General features: G+C 39.3%; 1 protein-coding gene and 1 pseudogene across 3 annotated transcripts in view; one reads left to right on the forward strand and one right to left on the reverse strand.

Annotated features, from left to right (window-relative positions):
* Nucleotides 1-17,520, reverse strand: part of ENAH (ENAH actin regulator) — a 190,778-nt gene that overhangs the window by 149,794 nt on the left and 23,464 nt on the right. The window lies entirely within an intron of this gene.
* Nucleotides 11,167-11,835, forward strand: LOC128595444 (adapter SH3BGRL-like; annotated as a pseudogene).

A 17,520-nucleotide genomic window follows, 5' to 3' on the forward strand; every position in this document is an offset into this window, starting at 1 on the left:
GAAAAATACAATAACACTCAAATAAATGCACGCCATGCTCTACAAAGCCAATGACACTGTCGAAAGTGAGCTGTTGTACCACAGCCGAATTTGAAATACCAAACGGAGAAAAAGGCACAGGTATATAGCATATGAAAGCCCCCTTTAGTAAAATCCTTTAATGAAAATTTTTACCCAGGCTCTCCCGGAAGTCACTTCCTCCACGCCGCGGTCTTCCTTGCTGCCCCGCACCTGTGCCACGGACTCCCGGGTTACGAGCCCTTTCCGCAGCCTCAGCTGGGACCACCCAGACCCTGGAACTGGCCTAATCGGCCCCCAACTCTTCTCCCAGGGATGGTGAACCACCTCGTGAATAGACGCCGTGACCCTAATTTGTCTTTTTGAACTCAAGCTTGGAGGCGGAGCAAGATGGCAGCCGAGTAACAGCTTCCTTGCATCTGGGCACCGTGAGTCTGGAGAGATAGGACTCCAGGCATCTCTGGCTGGTGGGAACTGCCTAGCATCACTCCTATGAGGATACAGGGAGTCAGCGAGAGACTTCTGGACCCCAAGAGGAGGACTAAAACAGCGGAAAACCGGCAAGTGGTCGCGTGTGTTCAATCCGTCTAACCTGCCCACAACTTCCACAGGCACAAGAACTTAAAGAGCAAGAGGAAGTGAAAGGAAAATTAGGGCAAGGAAACAGATAAAAGAAATCACTCATGAGGAAGAATCAGCAGAAAACTCCAGGCAACATGAAGAACCAATCCAGAACAACCCCGCCAAGGGACCATGAGGTAGCTACTGCAGAGGATTCCACCTATACAGAAATGTTAGGAATGACAGAAAGGGAATTTAGAATACACATGTTGAAAACAATGAAAGAAATGATGGAAACAATGAAGGAAACTGCTAATAAAGTGGAAAATAACCAAAAGGAAATCCAAAAACAGAATCAAATCAGAGATGAACGATATGAAGAATATAAAAAGGATATAGCAGAGCTGAAGGAACTGAAACAGTCAATCAGGGAACTTAAAGATGCAATGGAAAGTTTCAGCAACAGGTTAGACCATGCAGAAGAAAGAATTTCAGAGGTAGAAGACAAAGTTCTTGAGATAACTCAGACAGTAAAAGAGGCAGAAAAGAAGAGAGAGAAAGCAGAACGTTCACTGTCAGAATTATGGGACTTTATGAAGCGTTCCAACATACGAGTTATAGGAATTCCAGAAGGGGAAGAAGAATGCCCCAGAGGAATGGAAGCCATACTAGAGAATATTATAAAAGAAAATTTCCCAAACATCACCAAAGAGTCTGACACACTGCTTTCAGAGGGCTATCGGACCCCAGGTCGCCTCAACTCTAACCGAGCTTCTCCAAGACACATTGTGATGAACCTGTCCAAAGTCAAGACAAAAGAAAAGATTCTGCAAGCTGCCAGGACTAAGCGCCAGTTGACCTACAGGGGCAAATCCATCAGAGTGACCGCAGACTTCTCTAATGAAACTTTCCAAGCAAGAAGACAATGGTCATCTACCTTTAATCTACTTAAACAGAACAATTTTCAGCCCAGAATTCTGCACCCTGCTAAGCTAAGCTTCAAAATTGACAGAGAAATCAAATCATTTACAGATATACAAACATTGAGGAAATTCGCCACAACAAGACCGGCTCTACAGGAAATACTTCAACCTGTTCTGCACACTGACCACCACAATGGATCAGCAGCAAAGTAAGAACTCAGAAATCAAAGGACAGAACCTAACCTCCACACTGATGCAAAAGATAAAACTAAGCAATGGACTCTCACAAAATAAGACGAATAGAATACTACCACACTTATCAATTATCTCCATAAATGTTAATGGCTTGAATTCCCCACTGAAGAGACATAGATTGGCTGACTGGATTAAAAAACACAAGCCAGGGCGGCGCCTGTGGCTCAGTGAGTAGGGCGCCGGCCCCATATACCGAGGGTGGTGGGTTCAAACCCGGCTCCGGCCAAACTGCAACCAAAAAAATAGCCGGGCGTTGTGGCGGGCGCCTGTAGTCCCCAGCTACTTGGGAGGCTGAGGCAAGAGAATTGCTTAAGCCCAGGAGTTGGAGGTTGCTGTGAGCTGTGTGATGCCACGGCACTCTACCGAGGGCCATAAAGTGAGACTCTGTCTCTACAAAAAAAAAAAAAAGAATCTTAGTTTTAAATAAAAAAAAAACAAAAAAACACAAGCCATCCATTTGCTCTCTGCAAGAAACACACCTGGCTTCAAAAGACAAATTAAAGCTCCGAGTCAGGGGTTGGAAGACAATTTTTCAGGCAAATGGAATTCAGAAGAAAAGAGGAGTTGCAATCTTATTTTCAGATACATGTGGATTTAAAGCAACTAAAGTCAAAAAAGACAAAGATGGTCACTTTATATTGGTCAAGGGAAAACTACAACAAGAAGATATTTCAATTCTAAATATTTATGCACCCAATTTAAATGCTCCCAGATTCTTGAAGCAGACCTTACTCAGTCTGAGCAATATGATATCTGATAATACCATCATAACAGGGGACTTTAACACACCTCTTACAGAGCTGGACAGATCCTCTAAACAGAAATTAAACAAAGATGTAAGAGATTTAAATGAGACCCTAGAACAACTATGCTTGATAGACGCATATAGAACACTCCACCCCAAAGACAAAGAATATACATTCTTCTCATCACCCCATGGAACATTCTCCAAAATTGATCATATCCTGGGACACAAAACAAATATCAACAGAATCAAAAGAATTGAAATTTTACCTTGTATCTTTTCAGACCATAAGGCACTAAAGGTGGAACTCAACTCTAACAAAAATGCTCAACCCCACCCAAAGGCATGGAAAGTAAACAATCTTCTGTTGAATAACAGATGGGTGCAGGAAGAAATAAAACAGGAAATCATTAACTTCCTTGAGCATAACAACAATGAAGACACAAGCTACCAAAACCTGTGGGATACTGCAAAAGCAGTTTTGAGAGGAAAATTCATCGCTTTAGATGCCCTCATTCGAAAAACAGAAAGAGGGCACATCAACAATCTCACAAGAGATCTTATGGAATTGGAAAAAGAAGAACAATCTAAGCCTAAACTCAGTAGAAGAAAAGAAATATCCAAAATCAAATCAGAGATCAATGAAATTGAAAACAAAAGAATCATTCAGAAAATTAATGAAACAAGGAGTTGGTTTTTTGAAAAAATAAATAAAATAGATAAACCATTGGCCGGACTAACTAGAAATAGAAAAGTAAAATCTCTAGTAACCTCAATCAGAAACGATAAAGGGGAAATAACAACTGATCCCACAGAGATACAAGAGATCATCTCTGAATACTACCAGAAACTCTATGCCCAGAAATTTGACAATGTGAAGGAAATGGATCAATATTTGGAATCACACCCTCTCCCTAGACTTAGCCAGGAAGAAATAGAGCTCCTGAACAGACCAATTTCAAGCACTGAGATCAAAGAAACAATAAAAAAGCTTCCAACTAAAAAATGCCCTGGTCCAGATGGCTTCACTCCAGAATTCTATCAAACCTTCAAGGAAGAGCTTATTCCTGTACTGCAGAAATTATTCCAAAAAACTGAGGAGGAAGGAATCTTCCCCAACACATTCTATGAAGCAAACATCACCCTGATACCAAAGCCAGGAAAAGACCCAAACAAAAAGGAGAATTTCAGACCAATCTCACTCATGAATATAGATGCAAAAATTCTCAACAAAATCCTAGCCAATAGATTACAGCTTATCATCAAAAAAGTCATTCATCATGATCAAGTAGGCTTCATCCCAGGGATGCAAGGCTGGTTTAACATACACAAGTCCATAAACGTTATCCACCATATTAACAGAGGCAAAAATAAAGATCACATGATCCTCTCAATAGATGCAGAAAAAGCATTTGATAAAATCCAGCATCCTTTTCTAATTAGAACACTGAAGAGTATAGGCATAGGTGGCACATTTCTAAAACTGATTGAAGCTATCTATGACAAACCCACAGCCAATATATTACTGAATGGAGTAAAACTCAAAGCTTTTCCTCTTAGAACTGGAACCAGACAAGGTTGTCCTCTGTCACCTTTACTATTCAACATAGTGCTGGAAGTTCTAGCCAATACAATTAGGCAAGACAAGGAAATAAAGGGAATCCAAATGGGAGCAGAGGAGGTCAAACTCTCCCTCTTTGCTGACAACATGATCTTATACTTAGAGAACCCCAAAGACTCAACCACAAGACTCCTAGAAGTCATCAAAAAATACAGTAATGTTTCAGGATATAAAATCAATGTCCACAAGTCAGTAGCCTTTGTATACACCAATAACAGTCAAGATGAGAAGCTAATTAAGGACACAATTCCCTTCACCATAGTTTCAAAGAAAATGAAATACCTAGGAATATACCTAACGAAGGAGGTGAAGGACCTCTATAAAGAAAACTATGAACTCCTCAGAAAGGAAATAGCAGAGGATATTAACAAATGGAAGAACATACCATGCTCATGGATGGGAAGAATCAACATTGTTAAAATGTCTATACTTCCCAAAGCAATCTACCTATTCAATGCCATTCCTATCAAAGTACCTACATCGTACTTTCAAGATTTGGAAAAAATGATTCTGCGTTTTGTATGGAACCAGAAAAAACCCCGTATAGCTAAGGCAGTTCTCTGTAACAAAAATAAAGCTGGGGGCATCAGAATACCAGATTTTAGTCTGTACTACACAGCCATAGTGCTCAAGACAGCATGGTACTGGCACAAAAACAGAGACATAGACACTTGGAATCAAATTGAACACCAAGAAATGAAACTAACATCTTACAACCACCTAATCTTCGATAAACCAAACAAGAACTTACCTTGGGGGAAAGACTCCCTATTCAATAAATGGTGTTGGGAGAACTGGATGTCTACATGTAAAAGACTGAAACTGGACCCACACCTTTCCCCACTCACAAAAATTGATTCAAGATGGATAAAGGACTTAAATTTAAGGCATGAAACAATAAAAATCCTCAAAGAAAGCATAGGAAAAACACTGGAAGATATTGGCCTGGGGGAAGACTTCATGAAGAAGACCGCCATGGCAATTGCAACAACAACAAAAATAAACAAATGGGACTTCATTAAACTGAAAAGCTTCTGTACAGCTAAGGAGACAATAACCAAAGCAAAGAGACAACCCACACAATGGGAAAGGATATTTGCATATTTTCAATCAGACAAAAGCTTGATAACCAGGATGTATAGAGAACTCAAATTAATCCACATGAAAAAAGCCAACAATCCCTTATATCAATGGGCAAGAGACATGAATAGAACTTCCTCTAAAGACGACAGACGAATGGCTAACAAACACATGAAAAAATGTTCATCATCTCTATATATTAGAGAAATGCAAATCAAAACAACCCTGAGATATCATCTAACCCCAGTGAGAATGGCCCACATCACAAAATCTCAAAACTGCAGATGCTGGCGTGGATGTGGAGAGAAGGGAACACTTTTACACTGCTGGTGGGACTGCAAACTAGTACAACCTTTCTGGAAGGAAGTATGGAGAAACCTCAAAGCACTCAAGCTAGACCTCCCATTCGATCCTGCAATCCCATTACTGGGCATCTACCCAGAAGGAAAAAAATCCTTTTATCATAAGGACACTTGTACTAGACTGTTTATTGCAGCTCAATTTACAATCGCCAAAATGTGGAAAGAGCCTAAATGCCCACCAACCCAGGAATGGATTAACAAGCTGTGGTATATGTATACCATGGAATACTATTCAGCCATTAAAAAAAATGGAGACTTTACATCCTTCGTATTAACCTGGATGGAAGTGGAGGACATTATTCTTAGTAAAGCATCACAAGAATGGAGAAGCATGAATCCTATGTACTCAATCTTGATATGAGGACAATTAATGACAATTAAGGTTATGGGGGGGAAGCAGAAAGAGGGATGAAGGGAGGGGTGTGGGGCCTTAGTGTGTGTCACACTTTATGGGGGCAAGACACGATTGCAAGAGGGACTTTACCTAACAATTGTAATCAGTGTAACTGGCTTATTGTACCCTCAATGAATCCCCAACAATTAAAAAAAAAAAAGAAAATTTTTACCCAGTTATTGGAAAAGAAAAAAGTAAACTTTCTTCTGGTCTATGAGATGAAAAATTACAGGATCTAAAGCTGATCAAAATGAGAAGACGACCTTCATGTCTGTCAATAATGTAAGTTGTTTTTGTTTGTTTGTTTTTGTGGTTTTTGGCCAGGGCTGGGTTTGAACCCGTCACCTCTGGCATATGGGGCTGGTGCCCTACCCCTTTGAGCCACAGGCACCACCCAATAATGTAAGTTTTAAATTGACATTGTTTATAATTTCACCCCTTCTGTTATTTTTAGAGTTGAAAATCTGAGGAAAAATTATTAAAAATACCCATCTATCAGTAAGTATAAATTTGAGTGAAAATATCACATACTCTGATTTGGACACATGGTATCAAGTAGCATACAAAAAGAATTAAGTTGTCAGCTTTTTATCTGAAGCTGGGGAGAGAGCTAGCCAGAAAGTACAAATCTGGAACCAGCAGCACACAGGCTGTAGAGCCCAGGGACTGAGTAACAGTGGGGAGGAGGAAGCCTGAGAGAAGACAATGTAAAGGGAGAAAGGACAGAGAGACGCTGCCAATGGGCGAAGGAGAGAACCGCAGAGCTTAAAATCACTTAAGTGAAAGAGGTTTGAGGTAAGATGACCGACTGTCCTAAACACTATTCTAAGTTCAGAGGAGACCAGGTAAGACCTTTCTGTTAACCAACTCTCAATAGGAATGCTTTTCCTTGACTTTCCTTCTATTTAGGGGGGGAAATTCTGTCCATTCTTAAATCTCCTGGGGAAAAAAAAAATTTTTTTTTTTTTTTTTTTTTTTTTTTTTTTTTTGAGAGAGTCTCACTATGTCACCCTCGGTAGACTGCGATGGCATCACAGCTCACAACAACCTCAAACTCTTGAGCTTAAGCAATTTTCTTGCCTCAGCCTCCCAAGTAGCTGGGACTACAGGCACCCACCACAATGCCTGGCTATTTTTGTTGTTGCAGTTGTCATTGTTGTTTTAGCGGGCCCGGGCTGGGTTCGAATCCACCAGGCTCCGTGTATGTGGCTGGAGCTGTAACCACTGTGCTACGGGCACCAGGCCCTCCTGAATTTTCTTAACAAGTTTTTAGAGAGAAGCCACTTTACTCCAGAGTTGTTCATGATTTTCTAGCTAAGGAAGTAGCAATGACTCAAGCTACATCTAAGTAGCACCCCTGACAAGGTGGCTGCTGAATTTGATTTCCAATGCCTCCACGGACACACCAAGCCCACTAGCAGGGCAAAGGAGAGCGCCAAACCTACTCTAGTTTTCAAGGGAAAGGCCATGTGAAACACTCCTACCATTGACTTAACAAAGTAAGGGGTTGAAAAAGAAATCTGTCACTTCATGCACCCAAAAGGGTGCACCTTAACCAGGCAGTGATTACATCAAAACAGGACATAAGCAGTTTAAGTAAGGAGCAGGAACTAGCAAGCCAGGCCTTCCTTCTTTGATTCCAAACCCAACCACGATTATAATTCTAGGTATAATTCAGGAAAAAAGCCCAGTGGAGCCTAAGTCAATGCTTCTTAGATTTAAATGTCATCATCAAAGCCTTCCTTGCTATTGCTGGTTGAGGTGAAATGGACACTCCATATTTTTCTGACTGTCATGGAAACTGGTGCAACACTTTTGGAAAGCTTTCTGGCAGTATGATTCAAGAGCTTTAAAACTGTTTCTATTTCTTCAGAGATTTAATACTATTTCTGGAAATCTATCTTAAGGAATTAGTCTGCAATTAGGAGGGGGAAACCCTTTGGGCTCATGAAAACATTATTCAATATACAAATTCATTCTAAACCACATAAACAGCCATTTAAAATAGGTAAATTACAGTGAAATATGTTAACTAATAAAATTCTGAGTTTTTTAAAAACAAAGGAAATACAAAACATATCAAGGGAACAAGGCAAATAATATATCGACTATAATCACGCAAATATAAAAGGAGGAAATTTCTTTTTAAAGATGGTGCAACTCGTGAAGAAACATGAAAAGCAAAGACCATATAATAAATCTGGTTGAAGAAGATAGGAAGATATATTCTTGACTCGGCGCCTGAAGCTCAGTAGGACGCCAGCCACATGCACCAGGGCTGGTGGGTTCGAACCTGGCCCAGGACTGCTACATAAAAAAAAATAAAAATAGCCAGGTGTTGCGGCAGGTGCCTGTAGTCCAAACTACTTGGGAGGTTGAGGCAAGAGAATTGCTTAAGCCCAAGAGTTTGAGGTTGCTGTGAGCTGTGACACCACAGCACTCTACTGAGGGCGAAATAGTGAGTCTCTGTCTCAAAAGAAAAAAAAAAAAAGAACATATCTTCAGAGAAGATCAAGATCCAAGGTTCTCAAGACAAAAGATCTACTAGAATATTCAAAAGGAGTGAAAAAAATCAAAGAGGGAAAAGTAAGTTCCTTAAAGAGTGGTAATAGAGATACACTGGTACAGCAGGAAAAATGTCTGTAAAACCCATCCCTACTCATTGACTGAAAGTTCAAATGACTCCTTACAATGCTTTTCTCCTTTTTATTCCTTCCTATTATTGCTCTTTCTTCTAGACTGCCAATACTATAATTAACGCCAGAATATCCACGAGAAAGAAGATAAGGAATGTGGCACATACTCAGATGATCCAATATAAACTGGCTTTAGACTTTTTTTTTTTTTTTTTGGCCGGGGCTGGGTTCGAACCCGCCACCTCTGGCATATGGGGCCAGCGCCCTACTCCTTTGAGCCACAGGTGCCGTCCCCTGGCTTTAGACTTTGAATGGCATCATATTAGAATTCACTAACACTATACTTTCCTATTTATATCTGTATTAAACTACCTAAAAATAATTTGCCTTTTCTGTATAATCTACTGGAAGAACAGCACAGAAAATGGTCCGGAAACAAAATGAAAAAGAACATTAAAATTCTATTTATATAATTAACCATAATGTGTATAATTTTATATACAAACTAACACAATATAAAATAATCTTAACTACATCCTTTTAAAATATTTAAAAACAGTGTGCGAAATACTGGGATTTACAGCCACATTAAGTTCATTAACAGTCCAAAACGCTGTTAAGTATATTAACTTTACTAGAAAAAAACTACAGAACATAACTTAAAAAAAAAAAAAAGTCAATGCTCTTACCAGTAAACAGAAAAGAAAGTAATTCCAGAAGAGGGCGACATAGAGTAGTGACTGCGAGCACAGAAGAATCAGACTTCTGGTGTTTGAATCCTGGCTCCACTAATTACTAGTTTTTATGTTCCTTTCTGTGCCTTGGTCTTCTCATTTGGATCAAAAGTGTTTAATATATAGGTTTGTTATGAAAATTAAATGAATTAGGCGGCGCCTGTGGCTCAGTGAGAAGGGCGCCGGCCCCATATGCCGAGGTGGTGGGTTCAAACCCAGCCCCGGCCAAACTGCAACAAAAAAATAGCCGGGCGTTGTGGGAGGCGCCTGTAGTCCCAGCTGCTCAGGAGGCTGAGGCAAGAGAATCGCATAAGCCCAAGAGTTAGAGGTTGCTGTGAGCCGTGTGACGTCACGGCACTCTACCGAGGGTGGTACAGTGAGACTCTGTCTCTACAAAAAAAAAAAGAAAAGAAAATGAATTAAAAGATTTAGAAGATGGCTTGAATGAAATGGAATGCAAAAAGCTATCATCTAGTTCTGGAGATGGACAGAGGTGATAGTTGTATAAGGGGAACATACTTAATGCCACTAAGTTGTACACTTAAAAATGGTTAAAGAGGGCTGGGCGCAGTGGTTCACATCTCCCCACACTCTGGCAGGATGAGGCAGGTGGACTGCCTGAGCTAACAGGTTCGAGATCTGCCTGAGCAAAAGTGAGACCTCATCTCTAAAAAATGGCCGGGCGTTGTGGCGGGCGCCTGTGGTCCCAACTACTCAGGAGGCTGAGACAAGAGACTCGCTTGAGCCCAAGAATTTGATGTTGCTGTCAGCTATGACACCATAGCACTCTACCAAAGGCGACAAAGTAAGACTCTGTATCCCCCCCCAAAAAAAAAGAGAGTAAATTTTATGTATATTTTACAATTTTTTAAAGGCCATTATCTATCACCCATTTGCTATGAAAGCATTTTATTACACTTTCTCCTGGCAGAAACTAAATGACCACATTCTACATGAGTTTATTCAAGTTTAGAATTCCTATAAAAATAATCTTTCTCTTAAAGGGTTTTTAGGGTGCTGATAATCAACTTTTGGGTCAATAAATTTCTAATGCCATACTACAATAAAGTTCTGGTGTTCAAATTATGTAACTTGAATTCTCAAGCAAAAATTTACTCTTTAGAAGTTGGCAATATTAGCCCTCCTACAGCAACAAAAAAGTACACTGCTCTAACCTGAAAAAACTTGAAACAGATCTATAAACCCTTTCTTTGAACACAAGCATTTTAATGCTATCTTCTTAAGTACAGAAAGACTTCACAGCCCTTAAATATAACCAATTACAAATAGCAACAAAAATCTTTAAACACTTGTTTCAAAATAAAACCTTGCAAAATAGCCCAAACCACTTCTCTCAGATTACAAAATGAGCATGTGGTAAAAAGGGACAGAGAACACCAATTTACTATACCCTCCACTGTCTGACAATTTTTGTTGCATAGCAACAAGATTCTGCAGTCTGAAAACAGCACAGAACTCCTTTTCTTGATTTGCCAAGCCACTATTAACCCCATAAGGCTGAGAAAGTATTCAAAAACAAATGTGCATAAACTACTACCAACATTAGAAGTTTTATGATAAAAATTCTAAAACTATAAAATTACAAGTCCAAATTCCAACCTATCTACAACTTTAAAGTATCGGTGTGCCTTCACTATCAATGTTTCTCTGTGCACTAGCAAAAACTGCGAATGCCCATTTTTAGACCATATTTCTTTTGAAAGCATCAACTCCAAGAGTTAGTTTTTTAAAAAAAATCCTAGGTACTGTTTGGCTCCTAGCTCAATCCCAGCCATTGTGGAAGCAGCTTCACAGCCCTTTCCAAGACTCAAATCAACAGCAGCTGCTGACCCAGGATGGTGATCCGTGTATATATTGCATCTTCCTCTGGCTCTACTGCGATTAAGAAGAAACAGCAAGATGTGCTTGGTTTCTTAGAAGCCAACAAAATAAGATTTGAAGAAAAAGATATTGGAGCAAATGAAGAGAATCGGAAGTGGATGAGAGAAAATGTACCTGAAAACCATCGACCAGCCACAGGATACCCCCTTCTACCTAGATTTTCAATGAAAGCCAATACTGTGGGAACTATGATGCCTTCTTTGAAGCCAGAGAAAATAATGCAGTGTATGCCTTTTTAGGCTTAACAGCACCACCTGGTTCAAAGGAAGCAGAAGCCCAAGCAAAGAAGCAAGCATGAGTTTTAAACATTCTGCCTTAAGCGTCCTGAAAACTAGTCCCCATTGCTCTTCTAAAGTAGCAGAATTATCTTGACTTCAAAAAGGATAGGCTTAATGGTGAAATAATAGATTAATTGGTGTTTTCATATGCTAAGAACACAAATGAATATATAATTAAAATGTATTAAAATGTGAGCATTATGATGATGAGAATGAGAAATGAACATAAAATTTTAGTAGATATAATGCAATAGTGTTATCTGCCAGAGCATTTTATGTACATTACTCATTTTACAAAGAAAGCACCCTTCACCTTTTTTTTATATTAATATCTGCAGCTCAGTATTGAGGAGTTTTAAAAGGAGATCGAGAAGACAGAAATAATCTGTCACTTGAATAGCCTCATTAATTTTAATGAACACAAATATATACCTTTTTTGATGTCATGTTATTATGATTAAAACTACTTGCAGGTAATTGTTTATAATATCTTAAGCACTGTAATTTCCTGTAGTAAATATAACATTCCCATTCTTTTGTAGATGAAACTTTGTTGTTCTGAACCACAAGTTTTCCAGGCTTCTAAATGTAGCCTTTAATTGCATATTTCAGTGATAAGAATAGATGACTGCCTTACCCCCCCCCAAATCAAACCATGCATTCACTGAAAATTTCCTTATTTAACTACACAGCTAAGATGGAATTATGTCTCTGAGTTCTTTCCCTAGTAAAATACACATATGTATATTGTAGAAATGGATAAGTAGGTTAAAAATGGCATGCTCTTCAATGAGCTCAAACCTTTTATTATAAAACAGATTGTCAGTCTCTGCCCAAGATAGTTTTCCTTGGGTTTTCTTTGAATAAATCTTAGTGATCCCCCCACCCCCTGTAAAATAAGCTTGTGATCATGAAGGTAATTATTTCTAAGATATCTGATCACTTGATTTCAGTTTAGGCATAGATCGTAGGAGTACATTAATCAAAACAAAGAGAATATTTTAATGCATCTATTCCAGCAAAAACACAAGTAACATAAAAAGGGCAACTTTTGAAATAGTAGCTCTAAGCACTTCTAAAAAGACAGAAACATGTCCTAAATCACTTACACAGAAGATATATATACACACACACACTATTTTATTACTAAAAGTAAACACCTTTTACTTTACTTTATTGTACCTGTTGTATACAAGTCTGTACTCTTTGCCAAAATCAACTTAAAATGAAGACATGGCTTTGTTTACTGAGATTCAAACTTGATATGATGCTTTAAAATAAACTTAATACTTTTAGAAACATGAAAAAAAAAATCCTAGGTAATAGCATGCCCAGATATTTTTGTTTCATATGTAAAAGAAGAAATTTTATTCATTTTTATTTTCTAAAAATCATAATTTATAAGATTTATAAAGACTATGATTTCCTACTAAATAGTATTTAAATTTGTTTCAACTATTTTATAGATTGCCTTATAGGTATTTCAAACTTGTTTTTTGTAACAAAATTCTGTTTCATCTAAAGAACAAAAAAGATTACAGTTATTCTTGCCACAGCTTTAAATATTTTCACTATTTAGAAATTAGAGGTTTCCTCTGTTGAGAATGTTAAATGGCTGCCAAACCCCAACTAAGATATAATTGCTTAAATACAGAGAAAAATCAATCTGAAATACCCCCCAACATTTCCAAAGATGAGAAGATCCTTTAAATTCATGGTTATTCTACTTTTAATATTGTACATGTTGACTGAAAAAAATGTGATTTAAAAGCACTTAAAATTAACTTTTAAATGAATCTACACATTATCATAAAAGCATCTACATTGACTTGAAATATAATGCATATGAAGGCTGGCATTCTTTAGACTACAAAAGCATGGTATACACAGGGTTCAAGTATTCTTTAAAACAACGCCACAGTTCCTTCCCCCGCTCCCTACCCCGGGCTCACATGTTGGAAGTCATTCATCTACTAAAAAAGTTCAAATCATTTGAAGGTAAGATTCAGGGTAAAGTGTATAAAGGTTGAGAAGTAAAACAAAGCTGGGTTCAGGTCCAGGTTCCACCACTTACAAGCCATGTACTCTAAGGCAAGAATAGCTACCTTGTATGGTGGCTGAAGGACTAGACTAAAGTATAGGTAGTTTGTGGCAAATGAGTTTTGTTCCTTAAGCCTGTCATTCAAGTCTTATACAATCCAGCTCAAGCTACCACATATCTTACCATTTCCTGCACAAACACAGCTGAAACAGCATTAGATGTCATCTTAAGGATGGAAAATGAAATCTGAGAAGTAAACAGCATTGAAAGGTAAAATAAGAGGCCATATAATGTATTAAGAGCAAGGCCTTTGGAGTTGTGCAGGACTTTGATTTGAATCTCCGCTACCATTGTCAAGGGTGCAATTTCAGCTAAGTCACTTAAGCATCCTAAACTCTGGTTTCCTCCACTGTATAACAGCAGTGATGACACTAATCTCATGGCCTATTCTAATCCATTAAATGAAATGATCCATGGGCGGCGCCTGTGGCTCAAGGAGTAGGGCGCCGGTCCCATATGCCAGAGGTGGCGGGTTCAAACCCAGCCCCGGCCAAAAACCAAAAACCAAAAAAAAAAGAAATGATCCATGTGAAGTTGCTCAGCCTGTCTTTAAATACTTGTCAAAGTCTAGGCAGCACCTATGGCTCAGTGGGTAGGGTGCTGCCCCCATATACGAAACCCAGATTTGGCAGATTCAAACCCATATACCAAACCCAGATTTGGCAGATTCAAACCCAACCCTAGCCAGCTAAAACAGCAGTGGCAACTCCAACAAAAAAACAGCCAGGCATTGTGGCAGGTACCTGTAGTCCCAGCTACTCAGGAGGCTGAGGCAAGAGAATCTCTTAAGCCCAAGAGTTGGAAGATGCTGTGAGCTGTGACATCACAGCACTCCACCGAGGGCAACATAGTGAGACTCTGTGTCAAAAAAAAAACTTGCAGAGGCGCCTATGGCTCAGTGAGTAGGGCACCGGCCCCATATGCCGAGGGTGGTGGGTTCAAACTCAGCCCCGGCCAAACTGCAACAAAAAAATAGCCAGGCATTGTGGTGGGCGCCTGTAGTCCCAGCTGCTTGGGAGGCCGAGGCAAGAGAATCGCGTAAGCCCAAGAGTTAGAAGTTGCTGTGAGCCGTGTGACATCATGGCACTCTACCCGAGGGCGGTACAGTGAGACTCTGTCTCTACAAAAAAAAAAAAAAAAAAAACTTGTCAAAGTCATCATGGATAATTGGTCAGCCCACTTGTTTTGCACCCAGTATTAACTGTTACCCAAAATTTAGCTTCAGTTATGCTGTGGTCCAAGGCCAAAGACTCAGGCCCTGGGCCAGACCTGTGTTGGATCTTCAGTTGGAATCAATGAGGAAATTTTGTGTCAGGCCTTTGGGACCCAAAAGTCAACCATTTAAAACAATGATCTAAGTTTATTTCATTTGTTTATTTATGTCTTTTTTTGAGACAGAGTCTCACTATATCGCCCTCAGTAGAGTGCCATGGCTTCACAGCTAACAGAAACCTCAAACTCTTGGGCTTAAGAGATTCTCTTGCTTCAGCCTCCACAGTAGGTGGGACTAAAGGTGCCTGCCACAACACCTGGCTATTCTAAGTTTATTTTAAATACTTAACAAAGAACAATTAACTATAAACATTTCTTTGAAAATGCTTTATTTTTTCCATTTCACTTACGTTAAACTTCAAAAGCTGATTTTGTTCTTTAGTTAGCTCCTAATTTACAAATGAGCTTCTATCAAATGAAGCAAATTTGATAAAATTGCATTTTTAGGATGCAAATTGATTTTCTTTCTTGATACTGATTTTCTTTCTTGATACTGTTTTGTTTTGGTTTTCTTTTGAGACAGAGTCTCATTCTGTCGCCCTTGGTAGAGTGCCGTAGTATCACAGGTCACAGCAACCTCCAACTCTTGGGCTTAAGCGATTCTCTTGCCTCAGCCTCCCAAGTAGCTGGGACTGCAAGCACCTGTCACAACGCCCAGCTATTCTTTTTATATTGGGGGGGAGGGATAGAGTTGTCATTGTTTGGGAGGCCCAGGCTAGATTCGAACCCACTAGCTTTGGTGTATATAAGCTGGTGCCCTAGCTACTGAGATACAGGTGCCGAGCCTGAACATGCTTTTAAAATTTGTAAGTTATACTGTAGTTCCTAACATTATGAAATTTAAAGAGGTTCTCAACTGGGGTGATTTGGGCCCTCATAAACATTTGGCAACCTCTGAAGAAATTGTGGTTGTCCCTACTGGGGACAGTTGTGGGGTGTGCTACTGGAATTTAGTGGGCAGAGACTAGAAATATTGCTAAGCATCCCAAAATTCATATGACAACCTTGCAACAGAGAATTATCTGGCCCCAAACATCAGTAGTGCTGAAGGTGAGAAATTCTGATTTAGGAGTAGGCACTAACGTTCAGAGTAAAAACACTAAATTCTCTTTTTAAAAGATCTGTGAATATTATTTCTCCAGCATTATTTGTTGAAAGATTATCCTTCCCCCCATTATATGATCTTGTCACACCTGTCAAAAGTCAACTGAACAACAACAAAAATTAATTCAAAATATATGTGAGTTTACTTCTGGCTCTCCATTCTATTCGCTGGTCTACAAATAGGTCTGCCCTTATGACAGTACGTCACTATTTTGATTACTGTAACTTTTTATTAAGCTTTGAAACTGGAAAATATGTTTTCTCCAACTTTGTTCTTTATCAAGATTATTTTGGGGCTTGGCACCTGTGGCTCAGGTGGCTAAGGCACCAGCCACATACATGTGAGCTGGTGGGTTTGAATCCAGCCCGGGCCCACCAAACAACAATGACAGCTGCAACCAAAAAAATAGCCAGGTGCGGTGGTGGGCGCCTGTAGTCCCAGCTACTTGGGAGGCGGAGGCAGGAGAATCGCTTGAGCCCAGGAGTTAGAGGCTGCTGTGAGCTGTGATACCACAGCACTCTTGAGGGTGACAGCTTGAGACTCTGTCACAAAAAAAAAAAAAAAAGATTTTGGTTATTTGAGATCCCTTAAAATTCCCTATTTGGGGGTGGCGCCTGTGGCTCAGTGAGTAGAGCACCAGCTGCATATACTGAGGGTGGCGGGTTCAAACCTGGCCCCAGCCAAACTGCAACAAAAAAATAGTTAGGCACTGTGGCAGGCGCCTGTAGTCACAGCTACTCGGGGGGCTGAGGCAAGAGAATCACCTAAGCCCAAGAGCTGGAGGTTGCTGTGAGCTGATATGCCACAGTACTCTACCAAGGGTGACAAAATAACTCTTGTCTCTTTAAAAAAAAAAAAAAAATTCCCTGTTTTTGGGGGGATGCCATTTGGATTTTGATAGGGACCACATTGCACCTGCACATCAGTTTGGGTAAATATATGAAGTCTTTCAATTTATAAACACAGATGGTCGGTCTTCTCATTACTTTAGGTCTTTAATTTCTTTCAGGAATATTTTATAGTTTTCAGTGCACAAGTCTTTCACCTCCTTGGTTAAATTTATTCCTAGGTATTTTATTCCTATAGATCAGTGATTCTCAACCTTCCTAATGCTGCGAATCTTTACTACAGTTCCTCATATTGTGGTGATCCCCAACAATAAAATTATTTTTGTTGCTACTTCATAACTGTAATTTTGCTGCTGTTATGAGCAAATGTAAATATCTGATATGCAGGATGTATTTTCATTGATCACAACCCACAGGTTGAGAACTGCTGCTTTTGATTCTACTGTAAAACTATTTCTAATTTCTTTTTCTAATGCTCATTGTAGGTATATAGAAACACAACTGATTTTTGTGCCATACCTTGAAACTCTGCAAAATCCATCTATTAGCTCTACTATCTTTACCATGGATTCTCTGCATGTATTTGTTTTTAAGGTGTGGGTAGGCCTGTCTCCCTCCATATCTGTCATCAGAGACAGCTCATGGGACTAAAGTGAGATGAATAAGATCAAATTTGTGGTCCATA

Source organism: Nycticebus coucang, chromosome 10 (assembly GCF_027406575.1).
Source record: "Nycticebus coucang isolate mNycCou1 chromosome 10, mNycCou1.pri, whole genome shotgun sequence".
NCBI classification, from domain to species: Eukaryota; Metazoa; Chordata; class Mammalia; order Primates; family Lorisidae; genus Nycticebus; species Nycticebus coucang.